We start from the raw sequence: 25,457 nt of genomic DNA, 5'->3' as shown, positions 1-25,457 counted from the left end.
GGAGTTTCGGCGGCCCCAAGGAGGAGCCTTTGCATCCAACGGCAGCAGCAGTGGGAATTTTATCTGGGATCAGAATGGGACGGGGCTGATCCGCACAAGCTCATAGCTGAGAATCAGGGGGCTCTGGCACCTCCAGAAGGAGACAGCTTCCCCCCCCCCCCGCCCAGCCACAGGCTATGCCTGGTCAATGCCCAGAGTAAAAGTTTCCTTATGCCCGAGGAACTGGGGCTAAATGAAGGGGTTTTGGCTTTCACACTTAAAGCTTCAGACAGGCCAGTGGCATCCAGAAGTCAGTTCTGGTGGGGAGTTTGATATAAATGGGTGCCAGCCTAGAGCAGGCATTCCCAGCACAGCAATAAGAGAACTTCCTGAAAGCAGGACTGCCACTGGCATGTCCAGGGGTGCCAAGAGGATATGGCTGCACAAACCAGAACCCTGCTTCCTCCCAAGGTACTTCTTTCGGGAGGCAGGTGGGAAGTACAGTGTATGAAGGGCACCATCGCACCCACTGTTTCCCTTAGCCCCGAGGATAAACAGGGAATGTAATCCTGCAGGGCTACAGTCTGTTTTTTCCCCTAGCATTAAACAAGCCCTGGGGCACTTCTTTGCAAAAGGTACCTCTGATTCTTCTCCCTCACCTCTTTCTTCCTACCTCTGTAACCCTAAAACTAGTCAGGGCTAATTCAATTCTTGCTTTAATTTAGGAGAGTTTACGACTGCTCTAAATTAGGAAATCACCGGTTTTCAGATAAAGCAGGTGCTAGAGGTCTTAGCAATTGTAAAAATTAGGCCACTTAGTGAGGTGTCTACGTATTGATTTAGCACCTGAGGAGTGTGTTATTGAGAAAATAAGGAAAAACATGGAATCTTGGAAACAATTCTTTAAAAGATAATTAGCAAAGTTAACATTTCAGAGGAAGGAAGTTTGTGTTCAACCTGATAAACCTTTATGTTCAACCTGATAAGCCTACCCATTCAAATGCAAGTTGAAGAAGCCATCAAAACACATTCCCTTGGAACTCAAGAAATCCTTCAGAAAAATCAGTTTTGATCTTTTCAGTACCCATGTCATAAACCAAGTAAGCAAGAAACTAAAATCCAAATAGAAAAAACACAAAATCCTTTGCATCATCCTCATGTGTGAGAAGGCAGTAATCCAGATCAGATCCCTCCTACAGTGCCAATAAGCAGGAATAACTCTGAAACCTAATGATGACATGATGAAAAACTGCAACTCTTTCACCTTCTTCTTTGAAGACTGAAGGACTTCAGATTCAGAAAGAAACTATAGATTATGCTTGTGATTTGTACACGGCAAAGATGTGAGAAACCTATCCTGACCTTTCAGTGACATCAGATTTGTGTCAAGATAGTCTTTATTGAAGGGCCTTGAAAGATGGGAGATTTCCCAGCACCTCTGGGTAAATTTAAGTTTATGAATGGTCATGAATTCATCCTTTGGCGTGAGGAGACCCAGTCAGCAGGAGCTGGTTTGGTTTAACCAAACCAGGGAGCAGTGCCGTTGCTTTTTCCGAAAAATTTGTGCCCGAGACACTTTCCGTGAGGGCTAGCACCTGCCGGAAAGGGATGGTTGGAGGAAAAGACCTTTTCTTTCTTGTGGTATTTACGGCAACTGATGGCTACCCAGGGCCCCGCCACAGCCGGGATGAGGCGGGATGGCCGCCCGGGAGGGGCACTCGGGGGCTCCCCGAGCCGCTGGAGCGGCTTCAGTCAGCGGTGCCCCCCCGGCCCCACAGAGCCCGGGGCGCCCCGGCCTCGCAGCCCCCTCACCCCGCATCCCGCATCCCACATCCCGGGCCGGCAGGGCCGCCTCCCTCCCTCCGCCCAGCCCGAACTTCATCCCAACTTTCCCGCTTCCGCCTGCCCGGGAGAGCGTGGCGGCGGCGCAGAGGGAGGGCGGGAGAGGGGACAGCGTCTCCCAGTTAGTGTTACTGGGGGGACGGGGATGCTGGGAACAGGGGACGGGGGTCGGCCGCTGCCTGGCTTTAGGGAAGGGGTTTTCTTTCGCGTCTTCTCCCTCCTCTGACTCCTCCTCTTCTTCCCTCCTCCTCAGGGGGAGGGGAGGAGGGAGGCTCTGGGGCAGGAGTAGCCGGAGCAGGGAATTGTTTGGGAGTTCAGTCATCCAAAAGCCGTCTCCCGTATGGAGGGTCTGGCTTCCCGCATCCCGGCGTCTCTTCCCTCCTCCTCCCTCTCCTCCTCCTACTCCTCCCGCCGCGCCTGAGCTCAGCGCGGCCCCCCATCCCCAGCGCTAACCCGCAGAAAAAGCACAACCACCACCCCCAAACCAAGGACCCAGCACTTTCCCCTTCCCCCCAAAACAGGCTTTCCCCCACTCTTTTTCTCTCTTTTTTTTTTCTTTTCTTTTTTTTTTTTTTTTTTTTTTTTCTCTGTGTGTGTGTGTGTAGTGAATTCCCCGCAGATCCGGCCTGGAAGTTCACAGCTCCTGGAGTTAAGCCTCTTTGTTGCTTCTCTTCGTTTGGGGCATCTTTGTGTTTCCCCCCGCCCGCTCCACTGGAGACCGCGGTGAGTGAAGAGAAGGGGGCCTGGGCCTGGTGGCCCTGGCGAGGGACCGGGAGAACGGACGGCGGTGGCGGGTGATGGGGCGCAGGGTTTTCCCCCCATCCATCTTCAGGCAGCGGCAGAGTTTGGGAAGTTGGTGTGGGGATATGAGGAAGGGGGTCTGCCTAGGGATGCGGGAGACGTGACAAGGGAGTAGTGGAGACCTGCTGGTCCCCACCAGTCCGGGGCTTGTTTTGGCTCAGGCAGGTGAGATGTGAGGGGCTGGGATGTCTCCCTCCAGCTCTTCCTCCTCGGCGGGTCGGCGGCACTAATGGAGGGCCCAGTGCACGCACACTCGCTGCCGTGCTCCAGTGCTCGCCTGAAACTCTTCCACAAGCTTGGTCCACGACCTTGCCCCGTCCTCGCTGCCGGCAGTCCGGGAGGGACGGTGAGCAGCGGAGGGAGGGAAAGGGAAAAGCTGTGCAAAGTAAACCATTCATCCTCCATTGCTCCAACTCTTGTCAAAAGCTGAGAGGAGTTCGGAGGCAAGAGCTGGCTCTGGCAGATGCAAAGGCATTTCGGTTTGTGCTCTGTGAAGGGGCTGCTGCTGCTGCAAAGAAAAGGGGGGAATGGGTAGTCCGTTAGAAAAATTTTTATCTTTTTTTTCCGCAACTGTAAAGTTTTTAACCCTGGTGCAAGGATGAGGAGTGATTTGGGTCAGGGAAAGTAATTTTCTGCCCGGCAGTGGGATGTTGTAGGAATTGTGCACGCGTGCCTCCCCGCTTGGACTGCAACTTTGGCAGGTCCTCTGGATGGTGGCTGTAAATAGAAAATGTGTTGGGGAGAAAGTGGGATGCTGAATTTGTAGCCATGTCCAAAGGAGACTTTTTAAGCTGCTCTGAAGATACTAATGTTTACTTTGAAAAATAATAATAGACTTTAACTAATATCCCTGGCTGGCAAAAGGTATTTAATACAAATCCCATATCTTTGGGCACTTCCCCAACTAATTCCGGTATCCCAAGTGTTATTTCACTGGCATTGTTTGAAAGGCGGGTCAGGTCTATTAAAGTTTTTTTTTTCCCTTGTTTGTTTTAAAGAAACTCTCTTGACCTCTCTGCAGCATTATGTGAGTAGGATAACAGGAATCCATACACACACTCAGCACCCGCGCGTAATTCTCAGCATGTCATAAATGTTTTTCTTGGTGCCCAATTCTCTTTAATTTCTACACTGCTACCATAGTGTCTTTTTGATATGTTCATTTGCAACCTGCCATTTAAGTTTCTTTTCCCATGGTCTAAAAAACTACCATGGAAAATATTAGAAGAATGTGGGCGTTTTGTAAGTAGAATTTTATCTTAGCTTTCTCTTCTTTTGAAACTAACTTACTCAGTGTGCATATGATTAGGGGAGAGTTCTTCCATATTTATGCCTATATACATATATGGCAGACACTTTGATTTAATGGGTTGGATGTTGAGGTTCATGGTTCAGAGAAGGATTTCAGCAGAAACACATCATTGGTTTGCAGTGAAGATTTGTTCTGTTTATTTAAGTGACCTAAAGAAATGAAGGTGAAATAACTTCCCATGCTAATAGGAGTCATCTGGGGATCTTCTGAAGTAAATAGGACTATTAGAGAGAGCTGTGAGCTCTCTGCTGGGTGCATGATATTCTTTTACAAGAAATAAATGGAGTTTTGTTCCATGTCCTTTTCTTAATCCTCTCCTTCAGATAAAATTAGAGGGATTCATCCTGCATATACTATGCAGAAGAGGTCCCAGTAGGTGTTTGCTGTGAGGGTTGAAGTCAGATACAGTGCAGGTCTCCCTGCTTCCCGCTGGGGAGTCTGAGCCAGGTTCATCTGAAGGGTGCACAATGGTCCTCTGCAGGTTTGAAAGGCAGGTTCAGTTTTGTCCCTCTCATACCCATGCACACCCACAGAACTCTTCTCTGAGAGATATCTCAGTACAAGTAGCTGAATCCACACACATTTCTTCTCTGCTTGGAACCAAGAAGAAATATTAGAGGTGCATGATTCTATATGTATGTGCTAGAAAATGGCATGTAAGTTTTATGGGTGTTCTGCATCCCTGCAGTTGGGAAAATGCAAGTTTTCTGTACCTTGTACTGGCATGGTACACAAGCACAGAGCAAGAGGTTTTTAGATTGCAAAGTGAAACACAGTATTTGGTGTTTGCAAAGGTCTTTCCAGCCCTCTGAGCGTAGGACTCTTGGCTTGGAGTTTTGCCCTGTTGAAGGACAGATGAATCATTGCCCAGTTCACCTCACTCTTTGAAATTCTGCTCTGCCCTCAAAACTAGTAGCAGACAGATCCCTCCAAGCCTTCAGTACCAAACTGGCAGTCCCACGATACTATCAGGATGCTGGTACAACTCCAGCAGAGTTGCCCCTTCAGGAGCCAGCTGGAGCCTCCTGCCAAGCAAGGAGCATAGCAGGAGGGGCTATGAAGCAAGCAGCCTACTTTGTCCCCATCCTCCCCAGTGATGCAGAGGAGAAACTTCCTTTCCTGAGTTAAGAAAATTGATCCATCTGGGGCAGTTCTGAATTCTTGTACTTTCTTGTCATTGTTACTGAATGACCACACTTGACTGAAACACCACCAGGTCTATTCACCAGTGTTTCCTGGCCTCTTCCTGAGCCACATGCACCTAGGAGCACACAAACCTTGTGGTCTGATAAGGAGCACAACATGAAAAAAGAACTATTACCTCTCCTACCTGGGCTGTGGGAGGGAAGATGGGTGATAGGACAGGAAAGAGACTTAAATTGGAAGCATGTGTTTGAACGTGGAGGTGTTTGGTCTGTCCTCACCCAATGCGCATGCCCAGTGTGAGCTTAAATGATTCCCTCTGCTGCCCTGTGCCTTCTTGTCCCCATGCAGAAGATGGGACTAAACCCTGTGCTGATGGGTTGAGCACTGGGGCAGGTCAGATACTGCTTTCCATGTTGACTCCTGCCAGCCAACCGGTACCCACTCTCGTGCCTCTCAGAGCAGAGCTCAGGTGTACCAGGAAGGACCCTCTCTGTCATACTGAGCCTCCTCAGGACTACCACAGGGCTGGAGAGGCACCTCTGTGCCTCTGAAATCATTCTCTTCTCAAGCTGTTTCCCAGTACCGCACCTTTTGTGCCTCATGAAGTGAGGGAGCAATGACAGCGAAGAGTATGTTGGGGACCACACTGGTTGTTTTAGCCTAGGTTGGCCTGCAGGTGGGTTTTCAGAGACTTTGGGCTGAGCTGGGCTCAGTTTAGTCACTCAGCCTGCAAGATGTTACAACAGCAGTAGGCCAGCGTAACTCCGGGTTAACAAAAGTTTCTTTGGCAGTAAATGGTGGTAGGTTGTTCGTTTTAATATTGGGTGCTGAGTACCCCAGAGGTATGAGGCACAATTCCCTTGGACTTCTTTAGTGGGCAAAGATGACTTGATATGTTAATGCTGGCATGTTACAGACCAAGGCTTGCAAGTCTCTTGGTTTAAACTGTTACCTCCTGGGCTAAAAACTTTGCAGTGAGAAGTCTACAGTTAGGATGGGATATCCCACAAGGAAAAGGTCCTCTTGCAAAATCTTTGGAGACTTCCTGTTTCTGGCTAGACTGAAAACATCCTGAGGGAAAAACCTGCTGCCATGTATTTTGGTGCTCCTGTGGTCAGTCTCAGTTTGAGAGGTTGTTATGTATTCTGGTTCCTAGGCCACAAGAACAATTTAAGGCAAATAATGACTAAATGAATTGCAGGTCCTTAGGTGGAACGGGGTAACTGTTCAACGAAAGGTATCACAAGCATCTTTTTCTATTTCTTGTATTTGCTTTAGTTCCTCTTGGCCCTGAATCATACGACATCGTATCTTCTGATTCATTGGCTGAACATAGTGCTTGCAGCCAGTTTTCTGGAGGGAATGCTTGCAGGATGGGAAGCTTTCAAAATTTGCTTCGTATGCATGTTTGCGCACAAGAGTCTTTTAAAATCTCTCCACAGGAGCGTGTGCTCCAGCAACACAGCTGTAGGAGTGTCCATGGGAAGCTAAGACATAAGGAGTATGGATACAGTGGAAGCAAGTTGGCTGGAAAGCTCAGAAAGATATTTGTTGTAAGGAAAACGCCTTCTTGATGCTTACACAGTCCCAAAGCTCCTGCAGGCACTGCAGGGCTTTCTGCTTAAACAGGGAACAACAGATCCCTGCCCTGAGGATGTTGCGTGCTCCTTTTATTAAAATGGCCTCCCTTCCCTGCAAAAGGACAAATGGGATGGGAGGCTCAGCTCTGCCTGGTGGGGTTGTTAGCAGAGCACCTGGCACAGCACAGACAGGGTGCCTGAGAGGGGCTCTCAGGGCTGCCATTGTGTGTTGTAGGAGCTCTTCAGTAAGAGGCAGTGCCAATTTATTTTGGCTCTGGTGGCATCGATGGAGGGAAATGTGCTTCAGGGAGCGTGTGGGACGTGCTCGAGCTTCTTCTCCCTCCTTGTGGGCACTGTGCCAGCACAGAGGTGAGAGCCAAACTTTATTCTTGCTTTCTGCTCAGCTGCTCTTGAGAGGCTGCTGCCCTGTGTCCAAAACCCTTCCCTGAGCTCCCCTTAGATGTGAGGATGGTGACTGCACCTTGTGCCTGTGCAGCGTGTTGGAGGCTTTCTGGGCAAAGTCCAAACCACACCACAGCATGTTGCCCCCATGAAAACCCACTGTTGTCAAGTTCACAGAGGTTTTGGGCTGTGGCGTCTCTATATATGTATGCAAGAGCCAGATGGTGTTTTGGAAACAGCTCATTTTTCATTAATTTCTGTGCTCAGCATAGGCAGTAAGTCTTTCACCCTGAGTCCTGCAGTGGCAATGCCGTTTTGGCTCTCTAAGGTCCACTCTGGCAAGGAGATTAGCCAGCAGGTCATACTCTTATGCACAACCATAGACCTGGGGCTCTGCCAAATGCAAGGGATGCATTCACTGGTTGCAATGTCAGCAAGTCTGAACAAGCTTGTGTGTCTTAAAGACTGTGCATCAGGCCCTTCTGCTGTTCTTTAAATCAAGAGTGGAGAGGGAAAGGGTGTAAATATCCCTGTCAGAACTGAGTTGTCAGCTTTCAAATACCAAAATGAGGTTGCTTTTTATTTTTCTTCTAGCTGACAAGAGGACAGGTTAGGCAGAGTCCTGTGAATTAATGTGTTGAGTTTAGTGTGGTTTAGAAAGCCTGTGGTGATATAAACCTACTGAGGTAGTCTTTGAGAAATAAACCTCAAATGTGCACACACTGGCCTGGAACACAGGATTTGTATGCAAAATGCAGCTTCCTCTGATAATGTCACTGTAATTTATCCTGGTACTTTTAGGGAAAGCAGCCACCTTGCTTAGTGATTGCCAGTGTTTTAGCGCTCAAACCTGCGATGTGAGGAGGGCTGCATGGCAGTCTCCACTACGCCACAGATTTCCCCCCAAGCTGGGGCAGGTTGCTCTTTGCCTCATCTTTCCACCTGCAAAACCTGTAAGTGGCACTTCCCTGCCTCCTTGTGGTGTTGAGAATAGGTCTGCTGGAGATCAAGAGAGACCATACATTTGCTGGCCCTCGAAAAATCTCTTGGATAAGGACCACGATGTTTTCAGCAGAGAGCCTCCTGTGGCATTGACAGCCCAGTGGGGGGCTCCTGTGGCTGCCTCTGGGGACGTCTGCCTCTGCTTGTTGTGTGGATATGGGCTCTGTAAGGGCTGTGGGATGCTTTTGGTTTGGAGGGTAGGCTGGGTTTGGGGCTATAGAGAAGCCCCTCTCTGAGTGTGACCCTCAGGGAGTCCAGCGTAGGTAGTAGCACTGCAGCTGCAGGGAGTTTCTGGCTCCAACCAGTGGTTGTACAGAGAGGCCATTGTAGTCCTATGTACTGTACATCTCAACAGGCAAAGTAGCTCCTGGGTTGGTTTTTTTCTCCCCCACCCTCCTCCTCTCCATCCCTTCAAATCTACTTTATGAAGTTCCTTCCCTTAAATTGCAAATTTGGCCTTATCTTCAAAGAAACCCTTTAGTGCCAAGCTTTTAAAGGTAGGGAGGAGGCAAGAGCAAAAACATCAAATCCATTAGCAGCCCAGTTGCCAGAGAAAATGTTTTTTAAAACATAATCTAAAACCTTAGTGTTTGAGAGCCAAAGCCGAGATTGAATACAAGTATGGGCCTTGTCCCCAGAGAGTCGCAATGCTGGGAATATGTTGGCACAAAGACAGGCCATGGAACGAGGATTCTTGTGCATGCACGCACACAAATAGACAATTATTTGGAAGCCAATAGTATTCTGGATGCTGAAGAAACTTATTCTAGTGCCTTCTGTCCCAAGTTGCTCCCTGAGCTGTAGCTGACTTGAAGAGCATTCTCATCGCTCCAGCACTCTGCAGGATGGCAGTCCCCTCTGGGGCAGGAAAGTTCCTGCTATTCCTTGACCATGGGTAGTAAAAGGACTAGCTGGTCCTGCTTCTTTAGAGCCTGCTGCTGTCAGTGAAAGGTTCCTTTGGGCCCTCAGAATGGCGATGGGAATGATTTTTATTTTTTATTTCCCCATAGGAAAGTTGCTTGTTTAACAAACCCAAGCCCTGTCAGATTGAAGGGGTGGGTTTGAGTCCCAGTGTCAAGAGGTGTTTTCAAAAATGTAGTGAGTGGGATATTTAAAAAATACCTGGGCTGACTTTAATGTTGTGGTGGAGAGTCAATGAGATTTGTGCATTCAGAGGTCAGACAGCTCTCTTCCTCAGTTTTAAGTACAGGATCTTGTGGGATGGTCCCACTGTCACCAGTGTAACAGCTGCCCAGATTAGTCCTGACCACCTACTGCTGCATGGAAGTGGACTCTATTTCAGGAGTGGCTATCAGACACATCTTGGCTGGCAAGAAGTTGAAGTGCAGTTTCTAAGCTAGAGTCATCTGGAGCAGAAGGAGGGCAAGGTGCCCTAATTATCCAGCTGTAATGGGGTTTGAATCCAGTGAGGAGCACCCCATTAGTAACTTCTTTGGGGGCCTTGTGACGTGGCCAGCCAGACCACAGCAGAGCTGTGGGACCCCTGGAGGAGGAGGGCTTGTTGTGTACTAGCTCTTGAGTCCCTGTGGGGACTTCCCTACCCCTCGGCTGGCCAAGCAGGATATCTGACTTGTACCTGTCAGCCACTTCTGGAGTGGGGGCTTGTAGGGTGAGACAGGGCTGCGAGAAGGGGGCCCATGGAAAGCTCCTGAGAGAGTCATGCCAGCTGCTCTGGATGTGTCCATTATCACTGTTTCATCACTTTTGGGGTGTCCTGGAACGGCCTAAAGAGAAAAGGTGTTTCCTTTCCAGCTGGGGAGGAACAGAGCTCCTGTTTGCATGTGCAGCTTGTGCTGAACACCTCTGTAATGCTATAAGGAGTCCAGGGCAGCACAAGGGCTTAGGGACCTTGCTCTTCTGGGTGCCTGAGCTGCTGTGAAGGTTGCAAGAGTACTTTAGCATGTTGTCACCCCAGCTCCAGACCCTGCCAGAGATGGCTGCCCAGCCAGCAAAGAGGGAGAAGGTCTTGGGATCATGGTCAACTATGCTCAATGACCATGCAGCCCATTAGCTGCCAGTATCTGGGAAAGAGAGGTCAGTACTAAGGTATAGAGCTGGAGCTGCTGGAGCCTGGGTGTGTGTTTGCTGACCCTACTCCCCTCTTGGCAGGGAGGTGTGTAGCCAATTTCAGGAAGCATTAGGGAAGAGGGATGGCTTACATGGCTACAGCAAGATAAGCCAGCCCTGTGTCTCATAGGACAGGCACTGGTCTACTTATATTCTCACCAGGGCTGTACTTGCCTGGTATGCAAATGTGCAGTACAAGCCTGTGGTCTTTTGTGGGAGCAAGGGTCAGCTACTTACACCATGTAGCAATTTAGGCAGGAACTTGCTAAATATACAGTTGTCCAGTTTTCTTCACAATTGCCTGGACTGCAGATTTGTGGAGGAGGGAATAGGAGCACAAAGAGAACAACATCAAGAGCAAGTGGCAAACTGTGTTTATCGTTGATGCCTGACCTATAATCTGTCTCCCTGGGGATAGCTTTGGACATCCCCAACCTCTGAGCCACTTGAAAGAACCACCTTTAAAAAAATTTCCCAAACTAGTGACCGAGCAAACAAGCACACATTTCATCGGCCACAAAAATGTGAGCAAAACCTAGTTTTTACATAGCTTCAGCATTGAAGATAAGTAGAGGTTTCTCAATTCTCTGGATGAAAGCCTGAGAAAGGCCTGCTATGCCATCTTCTGCCATCACCATATTCCAAAACCTAAATTACTATTTGTATTACGGTTGTGTCTACAAGTTTTAACCAAGGCTGGAACCCAGCTGTGGTAGATACTATGTTAACTTGTAGTGGGAGATGGTTCCTACATTCCCATTCAACACGGCAAGGCTCTTTGCAGAAAAGAAGATAAAAACAGAGCATGAAAATGACAGTTGTGCCTTGGAGTGACTCAGAAGGTCAGGACTGGAGCTTAGTACAGACCCCATGTTGGCTGATATTTAGCCTCGTGCTCCTTCCTCCACCTTACCTGGCTTGTCAGAAGGGGAGGTCAAAGTCAAGCATCACTAGGGCTTGACTGAAGGTTGTCTGCCTTGAAGCTGAGAGTTACCCATAGAAGAACCTCATCTTCCTAAGCCCTCAGCTCACATCAGTCAGTAGAGAGTGACATGGCTACATGTGCTCCAGTGAGTGGTTTCCCACATGGAGCACGTGGCACTGCAGGTGTTGCTGGTGACATCTTGCCTCTGTGACAAGCCTTACATTGGGGTGGGCAGCTGGTCTTGTAGAGCTGGGGGCTGGCAGGTGGAAAGTAAGAGTGTGTGGCTAAAGGGGAAGGAAAGGAGCCAGTTATGTCTTTAATTCTCTCCTGTCAGCTACTTTTCAGTTGCGGCGTTGCACTTTGAAAGATAGCTGGAAGAGCAGAGAGCCAGTGTAATAAAAGTGTTTTGCTTGCAGCATGCAATCTCACGTAAAATGATATCATTACATAAATATTGTGTGCCTTCTTGCCGGGGGGTCTGGGGCTGTGCTCCTCCTGCTCTGGAGGCATTGCCTTTCAGTGTACAAGCCAAGGATGAACTCCAACAGATGCTGCTGAGGCCAAGTCCATGGCTTGCACTGTGCCCAGGTGCAAGAGGAGATGTTCACATCTCCATGGTCAGCACAGATGTACCTTACACTGGAAGGAACAGGGATGAGGGGACAGCTGGGTTACCAAGAGCTGCTCTTCTTGAGAGCTGCCAGCCATACTGAGGGTGTGTCTGGGGACACACAGGGGTACCTGACTGCTAATCTGACCCTTGCAGGCACAGCTAGCCCAGGATGGAACAGCTGTGGAGACACCAATGGCAGGACATGAGCCAAACCTGGCATGATGGGTTAACTGGGATCTATCACTCAAGAAGGGGAAGAGTGCTTCAGTGAAACCTGGGCAGGTTCCTTCACCACTCCTTTCTTGTCTGACCTAGAGGACTGTTTGGGGGAGCAGGTGGAGATGCATACGCATCCTCTTCCAGTAGCTGCTTGTTTGCAGAAAGCTATGGGTGAACTCTCCTGAGGGGCTGCTCATGGCCCTCAGGAGAGTTCTGCTGCTGTCTGAGTAACAGCCTGAACTGCAGCCGGAGGCTTTTTGCTCAGAGGAATGCTTTGAAACATACTGTTTTTAATGGCACTGTGTTGTTAAGGGCTCTTTGTGTCTGGGTGAAGAGATGACTCCATGCTCTACTCTGCAGGGAGAGGAGCCCATCTGAAGCAGGACTCCTCCATTTTGCGAGTGGGTTTGATCTGCCCTTTGCAAGCTAAATAATTGAATTACAGAAGAGATCTTAGATGAGATATTTGTGCCATTACAAGGCTCAGTCAGTGCCTGGGGATTGGAACAGTGGTGGGAGATGTCAGACAGCTGCAAGGTTATGGCTTTTTCTTTCTCTGTTGATCCCAGGTCACTCCTTATGAATGAAAGACTACGAAGAGGCTGTTGCCTTCACTTCTGTCCAGCTGAACTAGACAGGGTGTGGGATGGAGAAGGTGTCAAAAAATGGGTTTGTGCCACCCATGCGTTCAACAAATAATCTCTTCCTCTCTCCCAGCACACACCCCCCTTTCAGTTTTGCCTCAGACCCCGGAGAGAACGGGATTGCAACTAAGGCTTCTAGAGTGCCCCTGTTCCCTGCATATGTGCTGCCTACCAAAGGATGTGGGTGCTGCTGCCAGGTCCTCACACCCTCCTTTCTCCCCCTTTTCCATCTTTATTTTCCCCTCCTCTGCCTGAGGTCTCCCTGTGCTGCCAGCAGCAGTTGCCGGGGCTGAGAAGGGCTTGTTGGGCCATATCCTGGATGCCCCTGCCCTTACTTGTTTTGGGAAAGGCTGATAAGGAACAACTAGAGGTGCCTCCCCAGGCACCATCCCACTGCCGGAGAGGTGCTCCCAGCCCTCACCAACCCGAGGCGAGTGCCGAGCGCTGGCATGTCGGAGCGGGTCTGGAGAGCCCTTGCCTGGGCAGAGTGGCTGCCTGCAGATGCAGGCAGGGCTGCTGCCTCCCCAGAGGTTATTCTGTAGAAACACCATCCTTGAAACGAGAGCTGTGTCTCTCCTGCCCTTCTTTCCTCCCAGCTGGTGGGTTGGGGCTTGAGGGTTCAAAGGCAACATTTTCCAGTCTCCGCCACCGTTTGCGATCTCACAGGGTTTTGCAGGCTGGGAGGGTTTTATGCTGACCTGTCTCCTCACAGGCAGTCAGAGAAGCAGCTCAGTGAGGCTGGTGGACGTGGCATGCACTGAGGTGCCAGCATCTGCAAGGGGCATGTAGGCACCGGGCCAGGAAGGCTCAGTGAGCTGTTAATGAGCCACAGATGGTCAGCTTTATCTGGGAGCCTGCCGACTTGGGCTTCTAGAGCTTTCTGCAGAAGAAATACATGAGTAAAAGCTGGTGGTAGGTAAGGGTTGGGAAGGAAGACCCTAAAATAAAGATCTTTCCAAAGGCATATCAGGGGGACCTCAAGAGATCACCTCTGCTAAAGGCTCATTGTGTTTTTGCTGAAGGTCTCCTTAACTACTCGTGGGCTGCAAAAAAAAGAGTAATTTTCCACGTAAGAATTTTGTAGTTGATGTGTAAGACCAGCAGAGGTTTATCTGTGGCTTCTACAGAGAAGGGTCTCCAGAGACTCTGCTGGGGTATGAAGCCCTGAAGGCTGTGATGGTTGCATTCCGCTCTTGCAGGGGAAAGGACGCTCCCAACAGATGTTTGTTATCAGAAGAGCAAAGCAGAGAAACAGAAAAACTTCAGTTGGCCAGAAACGCAGAGAGAAATTGTCATTGTTTCCCTGTTGGGCTTGCAGAGGGAATTCTTGAAGCTGCTTTTTGTCCCATTGTAACATTTTATGTTTATATAGCTTACCTCTTTCATGAGGGACTGTTAAATCCTGCAGCATATTGTGGATGTGACTATATGAAAACAGCTTGTTTTACCCATCCGGGGGCAGAGTGTGCCAGCTGCACAACTGGATCTAAAATCATGGAGCAGCATTTTCTTACAACTGAGTGTTTTTTTTTCCTAAAAGAGTTTATGGTATTTCCCAAATTAAGAAATGGTCAATCATTTCCCTAATGGTCATTCTAAAACTGTGTTTCCCTTAGATAGCTGAGTTTTCCCACTTGCTAAAGGGAGGGGGGAAGACCTTGTTCCTTTCCACTTCTAATATCTGTAATAACTGACAGTATTTAATGTAACATTTAACTGTGGAAGGTAGGTACTGCCTGAGCCGGTCTACAGATAACTTTACACTGAACAGTTAAAGTTTTTTCTAGGGGTATTTAGTGCTATGGGACAGTCACAGACTTCCCTTCTCAAAGAAAGCGGTTTGACAGTCCCTGTAAGCAGTTAGAGATAAATGTCCTTGAGGCAGAGGATGGCTTTCCTAAAGCACCTAATACTGAGGTCTTAAAGGACTCTCTGTAAAATGAGACAATCCCTATGTTCCTTTACTGTACAGTAATGTCAGGATCTTTGGAAGATCCAGATGTAGTTTTAGATTCTTTTTTCCTGATAGACAAGCAAATATTAGGGGTTTGTCATGTTCTCCCAGACCACTACTGGTTGAGTCTTCAGAGAGTGTGATCTGATCTTTCCTGTGAAATGCATACTAACACCTCTCAAGCAAAGGTGATTTTTGCATTAAAAAGGCTTTCTAAATGGATAAAGCAATTCTCAACATAAAAACGTCTTAGTCCTTTGCAACAGGAGAGGTAGACTTCTTGGATTAGACTATTAGTCTCTTAGATTTAGGCTTTTAAGAATATCTTGGGCTGAACAGAATAGTTTGAGAGATGGAGAACAGACGAGAATCTCCTATTGTCACCCCCCCAAAGCCTAGGAGCTGGTGTCACTGTTTATTCTTGGTCTCTTTACTGCTTACAGTTTTCTCCAAAAATGACTAAACATATAAAAAAAGGTTTGGGTTTGGGGTTTAAGGTTTCTTTTCTTTCCTTCCCAAATTCTAGGCCAGACTTTGACCACAGTCATGTAGTTGTTTTTTCTTCCTTACTTCCAAATGCAGTCACATAACAATAGCCTGGAAAAAAAGTACTGGGAGTGATTTGTTCATGAATTTGTTTCCTTTTTTGGGCTACAAGGAGAGGGTTAGAATTTGGGTAAGGAGGCTGGGAACTCCAAGCCATCTCTTTCAAGGTTGACAAGGGTTTAAATGGGAATCATCCTGGTAAAATGAGAAGTATTGTCGAGAGGCAGCCTTTCCTGGGCAAGTATTTCCATTGCTCCATAGGCAGAGCCTCACGCTCGGTGCACCTTTTTTCAGCTAAACCCAGGACTTTATTTGCTATTTATGTAATAGCAGAGTCTTGTACAGATGCTACTAAACAGGCTTTGTCTGCCACAGGCAGGCAGGGACGGACTAGAAGAGAGAGAAATGCTCCTCCCGTATTAAGGCTTCTTCAGAAGTGGGTGATTGTTTGCTTTCCTTAACAATCTGCTAATAGGAGGTAGTGGGTGGTGTTGTCCTTCTTATTTATTTTATGTAGGATGTCATGACAGATGGTGATTTTGACTGTTGTCCACAGCTGTAGAAACTGATTGCTTCCTAAACCAAGTTGACTAGGATGGATGCATCTTAGCTGAAGAGACACGGAACCATCTGTGAAAGAGGAAACCAGTCAGTCTCAGTTGGTTGTGTTCAGTCATCTCTGTCCTGAAGAGCAGGAAAAGAAGTGTTTTGCAGACAGGGCTAGGGGATACATTTTTAGTGTCTGGATTTTTGGGTCTTGGGATGGGATACCTCCGATTACAAAGAAAACGAAAGGTCACCAGGTGGGACAAAAATGAATATATGATTGCTGTGCTGGTCAGGAGGGTGTTTGTTGAAATATCAAACTGTAGAGCCAGTGAAATCTTGACATTTTATTGATGATTCAGTGGATTTGGTCCCTACGGGAGAGAAAGCAGAAGCAAGTGGAGCTTGTGCCAATTGGCAAGAGAATATAATCTGATAAAGGCTAGACCAGTCGGTAAAGTTTTCAAATCTCAGGAAATTTCCTCAAAGTATTTATTTATTTATGGCTTTGCTGAAAAATTTTCAACCAGCTGTGTTTAAAAATGTAACAGTAATGAGATACTTAAAAAAGGAGTTAATCTCTCCCTCTCTTTGACCTGCTGCAGAGCGCCAGCTGTAGCACAAGCAAGCCCTGGGGAATCAAAGTGGCCTAACCCTGCAGCCTGCGAGCCAAAGTCACACCTTGGGAAGCCAAACCCCAGAGGGAACCACTGGCCTGTGGCAGGTCATAGGGGTGCTGGAGGGGTGACCATTTGGCCATCCTCCAGGGGCAGCAGGTTTAGCCTGCCCAGCTCTTCCATTCTCCAAAACTCCCCAGTTCTTATAGACCCCAGCCACTTGTCCTCAGGGCAGCAAGACCCAGTTTTGTCTGAACTGCTGGGAGGCCTTGAACTGTCTCTGACACCCCTGATGGGGAAATGTTGGAATGAGGAGGAGGGGAAACCAAGGGCTTTTGTACTGAGGGAACAAAAAACATGCTCTGCGTGTCCCTGGGTTCAGCTATTACAGACTACAAACCGGACTGGGTTTTTTTGTTTGGCTTTTAAATGCTTCTTTGGCCAATGTGATTTTTTAATTATTTTTTTTTTTTTTGTCTGGAGGATGTCTCTTTGGGAGACAAAGCCAGTCTGGGACTCTTCATTTGGCCCATCCAGCTTATCCACAAAGCATGCACAAGCCATCTTCTCCAGGCTCATTTCCTCTAGGATTCCCTATGGCTTTGCAATGGCTAAACCTTTGTGTTTGATATCGAAGGCAGAAAGGCCAGGAAGGGCAGGCCAGCTGTACTGTGTCCTCTAGCCCCGTGCCAACAGGGCTCAGTGCAACGTGGGGGAACTCTGTGAGAGCTACAGCTGTGAGAGCAGTGCAAAATGCATGTGGTGATTGGCAGAAATTGTTTTGAGGAAGAAGATGCCTCTTCTGATGATGATGGGGTGGCACATGGTGGATGGGAAAGGTAAAGCAAGTTAGTTTTGGTCACTGGTGGAGGATTGTGTGGAGAAGTCCTGTCTCCTCTGGGCCTACAGGTTTCAGCTTCAAGATGCATATCACAACAGAAAAATCTCCTCTCCTCTCTTTCCTTTTTCTACCACTGGTAGCTAATCAAGATTCAGTTTTAATGACTTCCCTCTACTCTCTCTGCTTCCTCTCCCCCTGCCCCACACATGCCTTTTTTATATTTTTTCATGCAATTTTTTGGCAGAAGTTGAAACACAAGAAGCGTTTGGACCAAGATGAAAACAGTGGAGGAGCATGTTGGGCAGTGCAGTGCTTTGTTCTGAGTTCAGGAGGAGAAGAGGGGGAAGCGAGGGGGGACGGATGTCATTTCCCAGATGGGGACCCTGCCAAAGATGTTCTTGCTGCAGAAAGCAAAGGCCAATGTTTGAGGTTATACCAGGTTTAACCCTTTGTCGACTCGCTTCTGCCATGCAGGGAAATGCCAGACTCTGGCACCAGTCTGCTGTTGTGACTAAATGCCAGCAACAGTCCAAAGTTTTTATTGGAAACCCTAATGAGAGTATGAACAATCTGCTCTTGTTTATGAGTGAGGGTCCAACACTGGTGCAGTTGCTGTTGAAAAAGAAAGATCAGCATGTTCTTTACAGGGGGTCAGGACTGCTGTGCTGTCCCCTGTCCTGCCAGAAGCACCTGGTGGGAGTTGGGATGTTGCTGAACGCTGTCTCAGCTGTTCCCATTGTGGGGTAGGGAACTTTTGTCTCATGATGCTCAGGAAACACCTTGTCCTTTGACCCTGTGCTGCTGGGACTGGGGCAGCAGCAAGCCCCAGCCCCGGGTAGCTCATGGTTGTGCTGGGGACCACTGGGAGGTCACAGCACTGGTTCCTCCTCTCTGGTTTGAGCCAGTGTCTCGTGTGAGAAAATTGTGGGTTTGGAGGGTATGAGGGGTGGAAAACCTCCATAGGCATGTACTGTTGCTATATTTTTGTCTTCCTTGGGCCATAAATACTGCATGGTGTGTAGGCTGCTGATTTAATTGCCCCAGGGCTGTTGTACAGTAACAAACAAAGGGTGAGGATACAGAAAGGGAGCAAAGAAGGAAAAGTTAAGGCAACTTCATTACTTCATTAAGATCTCTTCCAGGTTATAAATACTTGGAGCACTCACGTCAGGACCCCAGAGGGGTTCATTTATCTCCTGATTAAAAAAACTCAAGGGTTTTTGTCTATGGTACTGGACTGTTTCTTGGTATGGAGGTCCAGCCTCTTCAGTCTGGATGGGATTCTCCTGGGAAAGACTACCCTCTTCCCTCAGAGTTGGAGCGGACCAGTGCTGTATGCATAAAATGCCTTTGTGTAGACTCAGACAGAGTCACTGTTCATCAGAACCAAACCTGCAAGCCTCTTCTTCGTGGGGACCAGCAATATCCCTCTGGCCCTTTGATCTCTCACAGTCCTTTTTCTCTGGCTAGGGGGATAACAGCTTCCCTAATCCTCACATGAGCCTCCTGGACATAAACACAATCTTCAGCTACAAAGAAGGTGTCAGGAACTTTGGGCTGCAGGCCACAAACTTCCTCTTTCCAGCAGCTTTGGCTGCAACATGTGAATTTTTGATCACTTGTGCAGATTGCAGCAGGCTGCAAATATGCCAAGGGGTGGTTATAGCAGCACCACTGTGGGTGCATCCATGACCAGTGACTAACAGAGCAGGTGGTGCATCCAGTGCTGACCTTGAAACATGTCTTGTGTCTTGCACAGTTCTTTCTAGACAGCCAAGAGAGGTCTGATCTGTAGGAAATGAATATAATGGCATTCTGGTGTCACCTGTTGGGATGCAGCAGGGAAGAATAAGGGCATGTGGATAAAAGATGCACGTGCAGGTTTGCCTGTCATGGGTTTCAGCTTTGGTTTTGATGTGCAATCTTGAATGCTTTCCCATGGAAGTCAGCCGACCTGGTTGGAAATTTCATGTGTGCAACTTACTGCACAGCATGTCTGAACTTGCGTATTTTTCATCCCTTTCCTTGGACCCTGTAAGTCATCCAGGTGCGCTTTTCAGCAGCCTTGTGAACCACGGGTAGGAAGCACTGACCGATGGACAGGCACTTGGGTGGGAAGCAGAAGACCAGTGTTTCCCTTCACTTGCTCAGTGCCCCCAAGCTGGGATCAGCTGGCTTGCCCTCAGATCTGTGGTGTGTGTGGCCCTGGTCTCTGGCTCCTCATAAGCACACTAACTACCACCACAGGTTTCTAGGTAAAGTGGGACTAAAATGCATGATACCAAGAGCTGTTGGGTATCTCGTTGTCTTGGAGGACTCTCTTCAGCCTAGAGTTTGGCTTCATTTCATTTGTCCAGGTGGTTGCTTGTGTGTGGTACAGGAAAGTGTCCACAGAACCCACACAGACTACTGTACCCATACCTGCCCAGGTCTGCAATTCCTGTTTATTTTGAAGGCATGAATTGCTCCTTGTTTGTCCAGCCTGGTGGTGGGTCCTCCTGCTCAGCCCTTTGGCTTCACTAGTGCCTGCTGATGGGCTCAGTAGGCCTGTGACTGCTGATCATGGGGTATTTGCAAATGGTGCCACATTGGCTCTGCTGCTTTTCCTTCTCTGTTTACTTAGTTCTTGGCAGCTGCATATTTGAATGTTTGCTTGACAAACACTTTCCCTGCAGTCTGTGATTACAGAAAGTTTAGTCTGACAAACACCACTGAATTATCCAGTTCTCTGTTGTCAATAATATCTTGATTGCTGTCTCCCTTAACCAAAATATTTTGTGTTTGGTGCATATTCATATTTTCCCCCTTGTTGCAATCAGCCTGCCCCTCCCTGCTTGGTTCAGTTACTGAGGCAGTATCCTCAGGATGCTGACATCTGTATTTTACTAATCCAAAAATCCTGGGGCTACCAGGAAGCAGTACAGATAATAACACTACATACCTGTCTAACACCTTTCATCTGAGAATCTGAAATTGTCTGACTCATGTTCATCTGGTTACTGCTTGCACCAGCTGGGCTTTATTATTCCTGTTTTTGCAACCTGGAAAGCTGAGGCACAAGGTAGGGGTATGTTTTGTCCAGTAGAGGAAGCAAATCCAGAAATGTGACATCATAACCTCCAAGACTATGAGTTTCTGTCCCTCTGTGTCTTGCAGTACCTAATTTGCCTCCAAAAGGGAAAGAATCAGAGTGGGATAGTTGGTTGAGCAATACTTTATTTGCAGCAATCCATGGCTTTTTTTGGCACCTCAGTAAATTCCACCCAAGAACAAAAAGGCAATTGCAAGATTTCTCCAAGGTAAGTTACCTTCCTTGGCTGTGATCCGGGTCCATAATGTTGTTCTCAGGAAGAGCACTATGCAAATATTGTCTCTTGTTGTCAGTTTGGTGGTTTGGAGCAATGCTGAGGGACAAGTGTTCACGGCTGACCCGGAGAGGGTAAAGATCTTACTGTGTTTCGGGGGTGGTAGTGAGACTGGTGAAAACATGTCTGCAGGTGGCTGGGTGGTCAGGCTGGGCTGTTAATCTGTCCAGCTGCTGGCCTGTTTTGGATGAGATCCAAGACCAGGTAGGACACTGCTGCTTTTCTTACAGCCTCCAAACACAGCTGAGGACCTGCCAGGCAAACCTGGGCTGGTTTATGGTTTTGGGTGGAAACCACAAGTAAACCACGTCAAATCGCTGGATTCTACCCCAAACCAGGCAGAGTGCATAGGCTTCTGTTTCTTTTCGTATGGAGATGACTGAGAGAGGTGGGAGAGTGAGGAAAACTGCATGGATCCAGTGTTGATGTAAGGCTGTAGGTGATCCATTCCTAAAACCTGCAAGTGCGATTCCCTTGGCTGGGCCAGACTGGTGAGGGTAGAATAATAAATAATACCTGAGCTGACATCTCCTGGGAACTTGGGTTTGAGAGGAGGGATATTTTGCCTGAAACCCTTCCAGAAAGGGACAGTTGGGAGGGGGATTAGTGTAAATGTGTGCCGTCAACATCTGTAATCTCAGCCGAGGTGATGGGGCACTTGGGTCAGGGTTTCCTGTGCTGTGGGGCCCTGGAGCATAGTGTGCATTGGAAATAAGAAACCCTAAGAAAGAAAGGGGGAGAATTGCATGCCCCAGGGGGTAGAAGTGTGTTTATTTTTCACATGTTGCATCAGAACGCAGTAATTTTACCTGAGAGAGAGGACAAGCGCATGCAAAAACAGTCCGTCTCGCTAGGAAAGGGGGTGGGGAAGTGTGATGCCAAATAGCCGGGATAATGTGGCTGTAGGGCTGTCTCTCCGCTCCACATCCAGGCAGGGCACAAGATCAGCACCCATATGTACAGACCTTCCTTCAGGCATGTGCCAGGGCTTTGTAACAGAGTCACGCTCTCCCGTTGAGGCCAGGGCACCCCCAGTCCCCACTCTACCCCCCTTTCTCCCCTTCCCCCTTCTCCCATGTGCTTTTATTCCTTTTGCAAACAGCGTATGCCAAATCCGACTTCACAGCTGGCTCTGCTCCACGTGTTTGTTTTCTATGCCTGCGCGGCGCTCGCCAGCTCCGCTTGCGCCACGGCTCAGAGGTGGAGGCGGCGGGGGGGGAGAGCAGGGGTGGTAGGGAGGGAAACAGGAGCAGGCTGCTGCTTGCCAAGCCCTTATTTGTTTAAAGCTTAAGCCTGTTTGAGAGAGCCTTTTTGGAGTGAGGGGTAAGTGGCAGGGGTGGGATGCGGGGGAATGGAGAAAGTAAACTGTGCGTCAGGGAAAGCAAACTTTACAACTGGAATTGCTGCTGATGCCTGTTGTGGGAAAGGCCTGGGGAGATGCCCTCGGCTCTGTGCTCCTGCTTTTAGCATGGGTACGAGTGTGGATGGGCAAGGGTGAAAAGTGGGGAGCCAGCGGCCAGTCTGTGCTGTGCCCAGTCGTCACGGGCGCTGCTGCTTGGGCAGCACTGGCCATGGCACTTGCCAGTGTGTCCTAATGGCTGGCTGAGGCATGGGCAGGTGAGTCTCCCTTCCCAGGCCCTGAGGCATCAGCGTTTTGCCACCTTTTTGTTATGGAACATCATCTTGTTGATAGGCAGAAACTGTATGCTGGCCCTGCCCATCTGTCTCTACAGCGCAAAGTGAGGTCTTGCTCCATCTCCTGCCATGTTTGGCTCGCAGTCCTCAACAGGACCATTATTTTTGGAGAGGTATATTTATTGTTGGGGTGATAAATGAGGCAAATCACATGCAGACAGAATCTTTAAAAAAGCCCAAACGATGCTACCCTCTCCTGTTCATCTCTGGGATGGGGGAAATCTGTCACCCATCCCAAGACCTCATGGTGAGTGCCTCCCCCATCATTTTTCACCTCTGGGAGGGCCCTGGGTGGTTTTGGAGCAACGTGGCATCTGCTGGTCATGGCTCAAATGAGGGCTGTGGCTCAGCCCATCTAGGTTCTGGCACTCAGTGCCGAGTCCCCACACCCCACCTGGGTGTTTGGCACCAGACAGAGCATTTTCTGTGGGCAGTCATTTCTGTCCCTTTGTTTTGCTAGCCTTGAGCTTCCTCCTATGTTTTTTTGAGTAGTGACATGTCTTCCAGGGGAAATTTGTCCCATCTGAGAGTTCTAGAGGCTTTTGACCCGCTCCCATAAACAAAATTATTATTGTTAGTGAAAAGCAGTTAAGTGACAGCTACGGAGAGTAAAAATTCCCATTTATTCCCAAATTTATAAAAGAAAAACAGCCCCAATTTTTGAACACCATCTTCAAAGGACAACAAAAATGGGCTTGTGCTCTTTTGCATCCCAGCAACAAGTCATTGCTGAAAGGAGTGCAAACTAGAAGGCAGTTTCTCTTTATGGTGGTGATGGGGATGTCTCTAAAGCCAGCCATCTGGGGATTAAACTTTGTATTGACGTTACTGGCAAGTACTTTGTCCTGTCTCTTTTGTGTGCTCTTCTGGATTTTGATGTCAACGGTGTTAAACTAGCCTTGCACTTGTTAATGCGGTTTCTGGGCCTGCTCCCATTGAAGTCATGGCAAAGATCAGGCTGATTTTGGTGGCAGCAGAATCAAGTCCTCTGTTATGATCCAGAGGATGCATTGTTTTAGCAGGTATTTCTGCTGTGCCACTGGCTTGTATTTAAGATAAACTTGGTCAGGTTTTTACTACAGCTGTTGTAATCACCCCTGCTCTTCAAATACATGCTGGAAGTAAGTTCAAAAGCTGGGAAAGCTATCCAAGTCTTTGCTCTGCTCCAACAGGAAAATTTCCCCATGGTGGCTTCCTCCAAGGAAGGCTTAACAGTGTCACTGGCAGTTTCTGTGGACTTTTCTGGTTTGTAGGGGAGAGATTGTTGCTGTATTTGTTTCATTCTATTTTGTTTCTAGTTGGACATGGACAAGATTTTTCTATTGTTCTAGACAAAGATTATTTTGATTATATTTTTTTCAATTTGGTACTTAAAGGTAGGCTTATGCTTAAGGATATGAAGACATGGGCTGCTCTCAAAAAGCATCCATAGCTGCTGTCTGTCTTGTGACCTACTCTGTGAACAAGAGCTTCCAAGTCTCAGTTTAGAGGTGACCATAGCTGACAGACACACTGAAATGCTCCTTTCTCCCTGAGCACTCCTGCTCTGCTTCATGCAGATGCTGACTGGTGTGTCTGGTATACCACTCCTCTGTGCTTTGGTTTATGTTATACAGAGAGGGAAGTGTTTGAACTGGTGGTTACCAGCATGAATGGGTGCTGAGATATTTATTGTCTGTCCTGTTGCAAGCTTGACCCTGTCATGTGACAGAAACAATAAAACAGAGATGGGCCTTTTCAGGGCAGCACCGTGTCACACCTTTGCCATGATTTGTGGTCCTCCTTCTCGTTCCTGACCATTGATCCAACTACCTGTAGGATAATTTTAGGTAGCCTAGGATTTGGGGTTTATAGTGTTGCTGCCACATCAGTGGCAAAATGGTTGTTGTGGTCAACATGTTGGTGTCCTGTGGTTGGGGAGTGAGTTTGGGTGTGTGTGCTCCCCAAAAGCTGCTGGGGGAAGTGACACAGAGCAGAGCTGAGCAAAAACACCTTTGGAGGAGAGCATCCTGCTTTCCCAATGGAAAAATGCTGTTTCCCTGGGACCAGAGCACACTGTGGAAGTGCACCTGTCAATTAAGCTTTTGTCTTAGAGCAGCATGGAGTTTCTGGTAAGAGCAAGAGTGGTTTTCCTGCTACTGTAAGTAAGCCATGTTTAAGCAAAGTGGAAGAGTGGCAGCTGGGAGAGAGATTTGCTTGAGAGTTGATAGTCCCAGGTGACAGCCTTGGAGGAAGGCAGGGCAAGGACTTGAGCCTGGATGCACAGGTGGCAGGTGAGCTGTGGCGTTGCCTGCTCCTTGCCTGACCGAGCTCTGAAGCAATGGGGACAAATGCAATATAAGGAAATTGGCCAAAATCCCAGCTCCCCCATTTCTTCGTCTTTCTTGACCCTCTCATCTCAATTTAATTTTCCTACCTTTTCCTTTCTGCCACCTTTATTCCCCATTTACCTTTAGTATCTCGGAGGGCTTTTGCCCAGCATCACTTTCCCTGCATCTGCTGGAGCTGCCTTCTCTCTGACCTCTCCCTGACCCAAGAGGCAATTAGAGCCTCAACATCAGACTTCAAGGTTTGGGGGTTTTTTTGTTTGAAAAGGATGAGAGGGGAAAAACAAAAGCAGTGCCCTGAGTAATGTAAACTAGCCACAGACACATCTGTGCCTGTTCGATGACAGCTCCTGATGGGAACTGCCTGTCCCTTCCAGCGCTCTCCTCCACTGCAGTTGTTGACAGGGAGGGGAACAACCTGACGCCCAGCTCCTGTTGATGTGGGATTTGGCATAGTGGAGCCCAGACCAGAGCCAGCTGCGTGGCCTCGTGCTCTCCACCCGTCCTGCGTGTCCCACAGCATCAGGCCCCAGCAGAGCCATCCCCTGGGCTTTCCTTGTCCAGGTGCACACTCTTCCTCATTCCTAGCTCTTTGTTAGGTGCTTTGCCTCTCGGCCCAAACAGGGAAAGGTTGTATATAGATAAATTTTGTTACTGCTTGTATCAAGCATCCTAAAGTGACCCTTCTTACCCAGTGGTGTGAAGTCTGCAGGACATGGAATGGTTTTTACTCTGTGTTTAGTACAGCATCTGCCTGCAGCTCTGGCTGAATTGACACTGATCTCTGGCTTTGCTTGTGATGGGAATGATAAAATGGGTATTGTTTTCGTATGGCAAGAGATAGGATGCTTCAGGCAAGTAATACTGTACAGTAAATGCCTTGCTTCTGAGACTGAAGGCCTGTTTTCACATCACACTTGTGTCAGTGGGAACTCCTTTTTTGCTGTCTCCTCAAAGTGTTTCTCACTGTGAAGATCCAACGTTGTCCCATTGCAAAGCCTCAGATAAGTGAG

General features: G+C 48.2%; 1 protein-coding gene across 2 annotated transcripts in view; it reads left to right on the top strand.

The window, feature by feature from the left end:
* The first annotated feature begins 1,881 nt into the window (after positions 1-1,881).
* BOC (BOC cell adhesion associated, oncogene regulated) overlaps positions 1,882-25,457 on the top strand; it is a 56,010-nt gene continuing 32,434 nt past the window's right edge. For both annotated transcript variants that reach the window (XM_051779358.1, XM_051779357.1), the window contains exon 1: positions 1,882-2,544. The gene's annotated coding sequence lies outside the window, so the exon portion shown is untranslated. The remainder of the gene's footprint in view (positions 2,545-25,457) is intronic.

This window comes from Manacus candei, unplaced genomic scaffold, assembly GCF_025592945.1.
Source record: "Manacus candei isolate 608988 ecotype Guabito, Panama unplaced genomic scaffold, ASM2559294v1 h1tg000014l, whole genome shotgun sequence".
In the NCBI taxonomy this organism is placed as follows: Eukaryota; Metazoa; Chordata; class Aves; order Passeriformes; family Pipridae; genus Manacus; species Manacus candei.
The sequence above is the reverse complement of the archived record's forward strand: the minus strand, read 5'-3'. Positions and strand labels throughout refer to the sequence as shown.